This window comes from Malania oleifera, chromosome 9 (assembly GCF_029873635.1).
Source record: "Malania oleifera isolate guangnan ecotype guangnan chromosome 9, ASM2987363v1, whole genome shotgun sequence".
Taxonomy (NCBI): Eukaryota; Viridiplantae; Streptophyta; class Magnoliopsida; order Santalales; family Ximeniaceae; genus Malania; species Malania oleifera.
In genome coordinates this window covers 30764085-30773491 of record NC_080425.1, presented here as the reverse complement: position 1 = coordinate 30773491, position 9407 = coordinate 30764085, and positions in this window count along the sequence as shown.

The window sequence follows — 9407 nt, the reverse complement described above, 5'->3', positions numbered from 1 at the left end:
TACCACTAAGGTTAGAGGGAAGAAGATCGTCTTAACTCCACAAACCTTGGCTCCTATTTTGTATATTACCTCGGGAGAATTTGAATGTCCAGCTTTTGCTCAAACATGGATTCTAGAGCAAGGTTTCACACCCGAAGAATTTTTGCCACTGACTATGGTAGAGGAACCTGTTTACTTTGGCCTGTACAAGTAGCTGAATCTTCAAGCTCAAATACTTCAGAAAATTATTATAAACTACATCCTATCACCTCTCCTATGTAGATTGCTTTGTGTTTTGGTGTGTGCTAAAAGGGAAGAAACTTGATCTCTTTAGCCTAATTTTGAAATGGATGTGTGCTAAATTGGAAGTTACTCGAGTCACTTTTCCATATAGTGGTGTTCTAAACCTTATCTTTGCTCAACTCAAGGTTACTACCCCTATTGAATTGTTCATCAAGCGTACTAAGTATGACTTTTTCACTTACACAACCTTTAAGCAAATGGGATATGAAAAGCATGATCAGGGTTGGTTTTTGAAAGGAGGACGACCTCAAAGGCCAGCAGTTGTACCTCTTCCTCCTCCAGAATAGGACCAAGGACCTCTAGCTGACACTCCTTCTTGGTTTATCCATTTCCATCATGAATTCACTACTTTCAGAAGAGATATGCGTTTAGGCCTCCAATAACTTCAGGAGAATGTATCCTCACTCCACACTACCTGCTCTTCACTTAACTAGCGCCTTACTCGCATAGAGCAGTATAGGGTTAGCTCATCTCGTAGTGTTGATCCCATAGGTACCAGTTCTACCCCTCGAAGTGATGCTTCATCTGATGAAGAATCTGAGGAAGGCAGTGAGGAGGGTGATGAAGAGGAAGATGAAGCTGATGATGATGGTGATGATGATGATGATAATGCTGATACTGGATCTATTTTGTGAAAGTCTTATCTATGTATTGGCTTAGTCTTTGTTTTGTTTTGTTTAGTTTGTCTTGTAACTCCATTGCTTATGAATTTGTATAATTTTTAATGACTATATGACTATGCCTTTTATGTGCTATCCTAAGACTCTTTGTAACTATGCTCCTCATTTGTTTTTGATTGATGTCAAAGGGGGAGAGATATTTTAGAGATAAAACATGAGAAGAGAGTATCTTAGAGAGCAATCATGAGAACATGAGAGCGTAGAAAATATGTAAAACACTTAATCTTGGCATGAGATAGCATGGGGGAGTAAAAGCAAAAATGAGCATAATGAGAAAAATAAAAGCATAAGAAGAATGAGACCATAAACATATATGCTGATATAAGCTATAATGATTTAAAACATAATATACTTGATTGTGACTTATTGCATTTTGAACTTACTTATATTTGAAATCATCATTTTTCATAATTGTTAAAAGGCATGCTTATTGTAAGGGGGAGCCTTATCAAGATTCTCTCATCATTGCTTCTTATTTGTTATCATCAAAAAAGGGAGATTGTTGGCCTAACATGGCTTTCGAATCTTGTTTTGATGATAACAAATAAAAGTTAATTTAACAAGTTGTTGTTTAAGTGATGATATTTTAGGAAACCTTTTTTGACAAAGTTTAAAAGGTTCAAAGAAATGAAAGTTCAAGATCACAAGTACCATAAAGTATACTCTATAAAAAAGGTGATCAAAAGAAAGCTCCAGAGGACCAAGATGTTCAAAACATGTGGAAGCTTAAATAATATTGAAACTTAAGTCTAAGAGGATTCAAAGCAAAGATATATGAAGATTTCAATCTTAGAGATTTGTTACGCTAGGGCGGGGCAAACTCTTCTCCTGAGGGCTTGCTGAGAAAGGCAAGTGCATTAGTAGTATCAGATATAGCAGTAGGCTGTATAATGCACTAGGGTAGAGGGAAACTACTTGTATGGGCGAGTAGATTTCCTTATTCTTGGGGGCCTTCGCTAGTAAACCTTTGTATGAACTGTGTGAGTACGAGGTTAAACTATCACTTGAGGACTTACTAAGTAAGGTGAGTGCTCTAGTATGCTTCAGTTGTGACCTTTGAGTTGGCTAATGTATCAGAGCAGAGGGGTGCTACTTGTATGAGCAGGTAATCATCCCCATCCTTGGGTAGTCTCATGGGTAAATATTGGATTGTGTATGATTAGGTTCAGAAAATGATTTCAAAATTTATGTTAATGGTTTGCAAATGATATTAAAATGTTGATAACAATCTCATGTTGACCACTCGTTATTTTTAATATATATTGTTTCTTTCCCTTACTGAGATGTGTCTCACCCGATTACGAATTTATTCTTTTCAGGGTCACCACATAAACGAGCTTAGAGAAGCTCGAGGTTAATAGCATTTTTGGGGTTCTAGATAAAGAAAAGAGTATAAATATTATTGATGATATTTTGGGGATGTATATAAGTTATGTTTTACATTTTTATGTTTTAAAGTTTTTCTAAGGTATGAATGGTTGTGAAATATACTGGTGTCTACGAATATTGTATATTTTTGGAGATATGTGTGTATATGGGAGTACAGGTGATGGATGGCTATTATGGAATATGGATATAATTAGTAAACTCTGGTATTTATATTTTATGATTGATGATCATAGTTAAGTTTTCCGCTACATATGCATGATTTAATTATGGATTAATAGGATTTAATCAAGTATAACGCATTAGACCAGGTTTAAGGGTTCAGGGCGTTACATATATCATATTCTATCATTTTCCAGTAAAATACACATTGATATATCACAATTCATCATTCTCAATAAAACAGTTTTGTATTCCACATTTCAACATTTTCCATATTTCAAATCTCATATTGTAACGCTCTGATATGGGTCTGCTAGGGAGCACTGCATCTCTCATCCTCTACCTGGACCAGACAATAAGGGGCAGGCTATATCGGACTAATGACTGACCCCACACACCAACACATGTCATTTTCAGTGTGTTTTGTCCTTACTCACACACTTCCTGAGAAAACTTACCAGAAGGTCACCCATCCCAAGATTACTCCAAATCAAGCATGCTTAATCGTGGAGTTCTTATGGGAAGGCTCCCGAAAAAAATGGTGCACCTTATTGATATGAGTAGTAACATCTAATCCTTTTAAGCCTTTCTTCCACGGGGTATCACATTCTCCCCCACTTACAAAACGCAATGTCCTCGTTGCGAACCCACATTTCCAAATTCTGGCGATATGAATCTCATCACACTTATGGTTGGGTAATTTCTCTGATACCATTTTGCAACACCCCAACCTGGGTCTATTAGGGAGCATTGTATCTCTCCTCCTCCACCTGGACCAGACAATAAGGGACGGGCCATATCGGACTAATGACTGGCCCCACAGACCAACACATGTCATTTTTTAGTGTGTTTTGTTCTCACTCACACACTTTCTAAGAAAACTTCCCAAAAGGTCACCCATCCCAAGATTACTCCAAGTTAAGCACCCTTAACCGTGGAGTTTTTATGGGAAGTGTAACGACCTGCTTATCTTATCATATAATAAAGCATAATAAGTAAAATAGTCAACCCGAACCCGTGGGTAATGAGGACATCTGTCATACATAGCGGAACCTAGGCAGTAATAAATGTAAATCATCATTCTCATAACCACAACATACATAATACCAGAGTCAACTATAATCCAAAACAATGTATTTATATACAATCTCCCAAAAATACAAAAATATCTCTAGGATCCCACATCAAAATCTCCTAATCCAAGTTCAAACTTACCCTCCTAGCGGGGTAGCACAACTGACTCAACAGCGGCCTCGATCCGCCTGTCTTTCTGGGTTTCCTGAAAATTATTTAAGTTCGGGGGTAAGACACTTTTCCGTAAGGGAAAATAAACTAAATACAGTTGTGTGACAACATGAATATTTGATGCTATAATACATATACATTACATTTCATATTCTGGAAAACATTTATGATAACATATCTGAATAATCATAACTTTCATAATTTCTAATAATTTATACTGATCATGAAATGTTTGATATAACTGATAATACTAAAATATTACCCAGGATGTATAGCTAGTTGATGTCATGTATTACCCCTCATGACGGGTTGTGCAGCTCGAAGGCGGGACCTGACAATGGCTGGTCGACCACTGCCAAGTCAAAAATGTCTATAAGTACGATGGACCCGCCACACCTTGGTCCGGACTGCCAGGTGGACGTCTACAACTCTACACTAAAAGCCACATCGACTATCCATCTCCCACCCCCTCTACTTGCAAGGGCGGTTAGCACAAATCTGAACATAATAATCTGATCTGTATAGTAACGGTACTGTGCTCCTATAACTGAACTGAACTAATATCCGGGTTCTGTTAACATATAATACATGATAATATACTTGTCTATCATAAAAATATTGATCTGTAATATCATACATACATACATATGGCCTTGCGCTGATTTCTTTCATATCTGCGGCTTTACGCCGAACATTCATAAATACGGCCTTGCGCCGAAATCATACATAATGTACGGCCTTGCGCCGACTATCAATCATGGTCTTGCACCGAATATTTCATACATATCATTCTGAATAAATAATTCATTTATCATGTATTTTAAAATCATAATGTACTGCATTATTTCGTAATCTTTGAAAACATGCTTTATTCATAAAATTGTCATAACATAGTACTTTTCATGTAAAATAATATTCATACCACACAATGCTGAATAAACCATACATTCCCTTCTAAAATCATAATTTATGGCAATCATACTAATATATATACATTTCAACATAATAACAGTATTTTCCCAAATATGCATTTTTATTAGTCTTCTTATATACATTATACATGATTCCTGAAAATAAATTTATTGATAAATAATGATATAATTTGCAAAAAAAATAACTGCATTAGTTTATTTCCTTAATTACCTGATTTCTGAGAAGAAACCCCCTAAAATACACTCGTTCTGCACCCGCAGGGTTTCCCATTCAACACCCTGAAAACGACAACTTCAGAACTAAACTTCAGTATTTTTTCATGAATAACATTTCTTATAACTATGGGAAGACCAAATTTTACATTAAAAAAAAAAAAAAAAAAACCTTACCTTAATCCAGGGATGAATTCCAAAGTAGCTCCACTGACAATCCACTTCGATAGGTTTGTAGAGAACTTTTTCAGGAGAGTCGTGGTGGCTTCAGATCGTTGAACCGGCGAGAATCCGGTTCGAGATCTTAGAGAGAAGGAGGAAGGGACAAAAACCTAGAGAGAGAAAGAATTTCTTGTGTGATTTCTGCTAAAAAAATCCGATTTTAGCATACTTGTACATTGACGTTTCTCAACGAGCCATGTCACCTCATCGAAGAGGTCAAGAAAGGAAGTCTACTGCCATCCTCTTTTACTATTTGCATTTTTTTTCTCTCTCTTTATTACTCAAATATCATTATTCTTCGGATCATTATAGGAAGGCTCCCGAAAAGAAAGGTGCATCTTGTTGATATGGGTAGTAACATCTAATCCTTTTAAGTCTTTTTTCCACGGGATATCACATTTATCATAACAATTCAGTATATAAAACATAACTGGTTTCCATTATCTTCACTTCTTCATAAAACATTTCAATATATATATATATATATCATAGTCTCTTTATTCTCAATGCAAATCACATAACCCGGTTTCAAACACATTTCCAATATAAATCATAAACCACACAATTTCATTTGAGATTTGTATCATAATAATCTTAGGCAAAATATCATATTCTCATTTTCACATATTTACTCAACCAGTAATTTCTAAAAATAAATGTTATAATTTATTCCCCTTACCTGCTTACTGAGAGGCCTGTTAAAAATCTCTAAACCTTTGCCCGCGGCGTATAGAGCTCAAAATGTTGAAATCACATTTTCCTCAATTCAATCAACTCAACCCCAGAATTACAAATATTTTGTGTTTGATCATCGATTTGGCTAAATGTTGGGGAGAAATTGAAGAGAGAGAGTGGGTTTACCTTGTCCCAAGAGTAGTACCTACGATGCCCTAATCACAAATCTACTCCAGTTAAAATGTTGGTGGTCGAGAATGGAACCCAACAGTATTTTCCGTTCTTCAATAAGCCAAGAATTCGTTGAGAAAATGAGGAGAGAGAGAGAGAGAGAGAGAGAGAGAGAGAGAGAGAGAGAGAGAGAGAGAGAGAGAGAGAGAGAAGGTCGTGAGGAGAGAGAGAGGAAAGAGAGAAACGAAATTAAGGGGGCGTTCTGTTTATAATTGTGATATACCAATGTGTGTTTTACTAGAAAATGATGGAATATGATATATATATATATATATATATATATATATATAGATAGATAGATAGAAATGTTTTCTATGATAAATGAGGAAATAAGAAATATCGATATGCTTTATTGAGAAATGTTGAAATAAGTGAAATAGATATATACTATTATGAGATGAAATGTACCAACATACTGAAATGTGAATACTAAAATGCGAATATTGAAATGTTAAAATAAGAACCCTGATGGACTGGAGTTGGATAGAGAGCATGGTATCGTTGCTAGCGAGGTGTTAGTGTAACCACACGATCTCGTGGAGAGTGTGGTGTGGCAGTCGATTGAGTTAGTGAGAATGGTAGTTTTGCCACCTGTCGTCCGGACCAGGAGTGGGCAGGCCAATCGTACTACAGATAGACAGTTTCATTATTTTTTATCTAACAGGGTAGGCCAACTGCGGTTAGGTCCAACCTTCGAGCCGCACAACCCGGTCATGGGGGAAAGCCTGATGATATGAATATCCTCAGGACAGCCATGAGTTACAGACAAAATGTGTATTTGCTACTGGTGGACACTCATGAATTAGATTGTGAAATGAAAATGAGAAATGAAAGAATGTAAATTTAATGGCAAAAATAATTAGGGCAAAGTAAAACTCTCCGCCTAAGAGCTTACTAAGTAAGGTGAGTGTCCTGATAAGTATCAGTTGTAGCTGCACCTGAGTTAATCGAGTAAGGTTACAAACGATATCAGAGCAGAGGGGCACTACATGTATGAGCGTGTAATCTCCCATATCCTCGGAAACTTTCGTTGATAAATATTGGTTGTATATGTGTAAGTATAAGAAATGATAAGATAACTTATGAAATTATATTTTATATCTATATGATTATGAGTACATATCGGTATATTTTCTCAGATGATGTAATCACTTAAATAAGTATATTATGATATAACTAAACTCATATTGTCACACACTGTGAATAATTTATTCCGTCTTATTGAAAAGTGTCTCATCCAAATATTTAAATATTTCAGGAAACCGTGATAGACTAGGAGATAGAATTCCGAGATAGAGGGGAGCTAGTACTCTGATAGTCAGGATAAATGTTTTGTATTGGGGATGTGTTTGTGTAATCCCCTGGACTATGTTGTTGATTTTGGGGATGTGTATAAATATGTGTATATATGAATGGATAGTTCTCTGGTATCTGTATTCTGGATGATATATAAATTTTGACTTTCGTTGTTAGGTATGTTTGTATGAAATAGTCTGATTACCCAGTACCCTATTTTAGGTCGGATTATATTGATATGATATTAGAGTTTGTAACGTGACAAACAATTAACTTATTGATTAATGTTTATATAAAAGAAAAATGATATGAAAATTAGGACATCACACATCTCAACCAAGGCTTATTTAGGGGAGGAGGCCAAGCCCAAACTCCTCTTACTACAATGCTTTTCTTTTGCTTTCTAAATTCTAAAGCAACAATTTAGAGTGAAGATTGATTATTTTGACGGTGAAGATGAATATTATTGCTACTATAGAGGCCACTGCTGCAGCGGATTGCCAAGTCAATGGAGGCCACCGGAGCATAGCATCTAGGCTACCCCTTTTTCTAGACTTTGAAAGGCAGCTTTTATAGTGCCCAAAAAATAATGGACCGTTTGGATAAGGATTATGGTTGGGAAACGTAAAAGAAAAAAAAAAATTGAGAAGAAAATTAATTTTCTACTATATTGTGAAATATAGTGTGTAAAATTATTTTTTATTCATTGATTTAATTTATTTTTTATTTTTTTCTTACTTTTCTTAAAAACTAAATATGAAAAAATAGATTCTTTTATATTTTTCTTTCCTTTCTTCAAGATTTTTTCAAGTTCTAAATGCGCCCTCTATTTGGATCAAGAATTTTAGGAAAGCAAAAGAAAAGACAATAAGAAGGAAACTCTACCCCCAGGGTGTGGTTCAGGTGGTAGTGCGGACTGCGAGAGTGTCTCACATGAGATCAGGTGTTTAAACCTTCCCGTGCTCGTTTCCACCCCTGAACTCCTAAATTTACCCTCCCTTTGGAATTGTGTGGTCAACTTCAAGGGGCGTAAGATTAGTCACGTGGACCGTAAAACGGACACGTGGATACCCGGTGTGTAATCCAAAAAAATAAGAAGGAAACTCTCCTCTATTAAATGCTATAAAAAATGAAATTTTGTTTTAATGACCTTAAATTAAGAAAATTTAAATATTAATGATGTGTAAAATCAAAATTTTATATAAAAATTTAGTATGTATTTTATTTTCTTTTTCACTTTCTTTAATAACCAAAGTAAAAATATAAATTCATTAATATTTTCTTTTCTTTTCCCTAATATTTTCTGAATTCCAAACGAGACGTGTTTAGAACTCAGAAAATATAGAAGAATGGAAAGGAAAATGTCAAAAAATCCACACTATTATATTCGTTTATCAAGAAAAGTGAGAAAAATAAAAAATATATCAAAACCATAAACAAAAATTTGATTTTACTTATCATTAATATTTTGTTTTTCATAATTTTTAATCATATTAAAATGAACTTTTATTTTTTTGATAACATTCAATGGAGAAGGAAAATAAGTTTCCTCATATTTTTTTTCCCTCAGTAAAGTCTTTGATCCAAATAGGGCTTTAGGGGTTCAAGAAATTTGTGTTTACCTAGCTTGGGTTAAAGAGTTATTTTTATTTATTTTTTGAAACATTTGATAAACTTAGGACTAGTTAGTTCCATCATTTTAAAATCCAGACTTGACTAGCTAGTCTGACTATGTTCAACTAAGACCAATCACTAAGCCAATCTGGTTATCACCCAAAAACCAGAATTGAGACCAACCTAATTGACCAAATCAAAATTAGTCTGAGCTAGATTAAACCAAGGTCACTAACAGTTGGTCCCATCACTCTCCCAGGAAAATCACAAAAAAAAAAAAACAACTGCTACCATAAATAAATCTAATATTCAAGACCTTACAGAATAGTGTGTTACAACCATACCACCCAATATATTATAACGTTATATTGTATACGTACGTGTTGTGTATAGAAAACAGATATGCACAGAACCCAATCTTGAGTGCAAGCATATTGCCCCTCCATTTCATCCTCCCTAAAAATCTGTC